We start from the raw sequence: 3,037 nt of genomic DNA on the forward strand, positions 1-3,037 counted from the left end.
GATGCAAAAAAAGCGTTTGACAAAATCCAGCTTTCATTTATGATAAAAACTCTTAGCAAAGTGGGAGTAGAGGGAACATACCTCAACATAATAAAAGCCATATGTGACAAACCTACAGCTAACATCACACTCAATGGGGAAAGGCTAAAAGCATTTTCCTTAAGATCAGGAACAAGACAAGGATGCCCACTTTCACCACTCCTCTTCAACATTGTATTCGAAGTCTTAGCCACAGTAATAAGACATAAAAGAAAAATAAAAGGCATCCGAATTGGAAAAGAAGAAGTAAAACTCTCGTTATTTACCGATGACATGATACTATATATAGAGAACCCTAAAAGTTCCACCATAAAACTGTTAGAAGTGATCAATGAATTCAGTAAAGTAACAGGTTATGAAATAAATATTCAGAAGTCCGTGACATTTTTATACACCAATGATGAACTTTCAAAGAGAAATTAAGGAAACAATCCCATTTACAATTGTGTCGAAAACTATAAAATACCTGGGAATCAAATTAACCTGAAAGGTAGAAGGCCTATTTTCAGAAAATTATGTCATTGAAAAAAGAAATCAAAGAAGATACAAATAAGTGGAAGCATATACCGTGCTCATGGGTAGGAAGAATCGACATTATTAAAATGGCCATACTACCCAAAGCAATCTATAGATTCAGTGCAATCCCTATCAAAATACCAAGGGCATTTTTCAGAGAGCTAGAACAAATAATCCTAAAATTTACACGGAACCATAAAAGACCCCGAATAGCCACAACAATACTGAGAAAGAAGAACAAAGTTGGAGGTATCATACTCCCTGATATCAAACTATACTACAAGTATTCAGTAATCAAAACAGCATGTAAGGTAAGAATATACAATGAGGTAAAGACAGTCTCTTAAATAAATGGTGTTGGGAAAATTGGACAGATACGTGCAAAAAAAAAAGAAGAAGAAGTTGGACCATCTTCTTACACCATATACAATAATAAACTCAAAATAGATTAAAGACTTAAATGTAAGACCCGAAACCATAAAACTTCTAGAAGAAAATGTAGGCAGTAAACTCTCTGATATTACTAACAGGAATTTCTTTTCAGATATATCTCCTCGGGCAAGGGAAACAAAAGAAAAAATAAACAAATGGGACCACATCAAACTAAAAAGTTTTTGTACAGCAAAGGAAACCATCAACAAAACAAAAACACAGCCAACTAGATTGGGAGAAGATATTTACTAACGATACATCTGATAAGGGGTTACTATCCAAAATATATAAAGAATACATATGACTCAACAATAAAACAACAACAAACAATCCAACTTAAAAATGGGCAGAAGACCTGAACAGATACTTCTCCAAAGAGGAAATACAAATGGCTAACAGACATATGAAAAGCTGCTCAAGGTCGCTAACCATCAGAGAAATGCAAATTAAAACCATAATGAGATATCGCCTCACACCTGTCAGAATGACTAGCATCAATAAATCAAAAAACAGCAAGTGTTGGTGAGGATGCGGAGAAAAGGGAATCCTCATATATTGTTGGTGGGATTGCAAATTGGTACAGCTGCTATGGAAAACAGTATGGTGGTTTCTCAAAAAATTAAAAATAGATCTACCTTTTGACCCAGCAATCGCACTTCTGGGTATTTATCCAAATAAAACCAAACAATAATTCATAAAGATCTATGCACCCCTATGTTCACGGCAGCACTATTTACAATAGCCAAGATATGGAAACAACCTAAATGCCCATCAACAGACAGTTGGATAAAGAAATTATGGTTCATATATACAATGAAATATTACTCAGCCAATAAAAAAATGAAATCCTACCATTTGCAATGACATAGATGGATCTAGAGGTTATTATGCTGAGTGAAATAAGTCAGACGGAGAAAGATAAATACTATATGATTTCACTTATATACGGAATCTAAGGAACAAAAAGAACAAACTAATCAAAAACAGACTCACAAATATAGTGGACAATTTGGTGACGGACAGAGGAGGGGTCAGGGACTGGGAGAATGGCGTGAAGGGTTAAAGAAGTACAAATTAATAGTTGATAGTTGATCATGGGAATGGGGAGCACAGCATAGGGAATGCAGTTAGCATTAATATAATGGCAAGATGGAGGGCCAGGGAAGGGAGGGAGCCATTGGGGCGATCATTTTATGAACATTATAGATGTCTAACCAATGTACTGTATACTTGGAACTAATTTAAATTTAAAAAATGTTTCTACTAACAACAACAAAAAAAGACTTCACTTTGCACATGGGTCTGTTAATTTTGCAAAGTATGTGTTGAGCTTCTGTGGCCACACAGCCTAGACAGCTTCCAGATCCTGCACTGGCTAGTCAAAGAGCTAAAATCTTAAATGCACCAGCACTGTTAGCTGCCAATCCTCTGCAGTGGTAGCTTCAGAGCCTTATCTCTGCGTGGGATACCATGTCAAATCAGGAAGTCTCCCCTAGGTTGACAGCAAGGCCAGTGCTCACATCAGAAACTTTTTAGTAGCAGTGTCTTTGTTACCACTAGGAACTGACTAGGGACATATCTAATTAACCTGGAGAATACTAGGGACTAATATGCAAAAGAAATGATGGGAATCCTTGAAATTTTCCAATCGCGTTGCCCAAAATAAGAAAAAACAAATCCAATAGAAAGGCTGATGACAGTGTCGATGACTAAATTAAAAATCTTAAAGTTAACATTGAGTAACTCTCTCAGGAAGACATAAAGGTGGAAACCGCGCGGGAAAGAGCACTAAGAAGAGTTCCCAAAAGTGAAACAGAAGATAAAGGAAAACAACTTCTTCCCTTTGGACACTGAGAGCTCCCTGTCCTGGGGCTATCCGCCCCTCCCCCACACCTCCCCAGCCGCACAGTTTCATCAGATCTCATCTTCTTCCCTGTGTGTTCTCCAGTGGAAAAAGGTTGTTTCAGAGCATTATAACCTGGCCGAACCCACGGCCACCCAGAACTGTCCAGGAATCTTGGCACATCTGTTAGACTTGTGATCCACCATG

Source organism: Pteropus medius, unplaced genomic scaffold, assembly GCF_902729225.1.
Source record: "Pteropus medius unplaced genomic scaffold, Ma_sr-lr_union100, whole genome shotgun sequence".
NCBI classification, from domain to species: Eukaryota; Metazoa; Chordata; class Mammalia; order Chiroptera; family Pteropodidae; genus Pteropus; species Pteropus medius.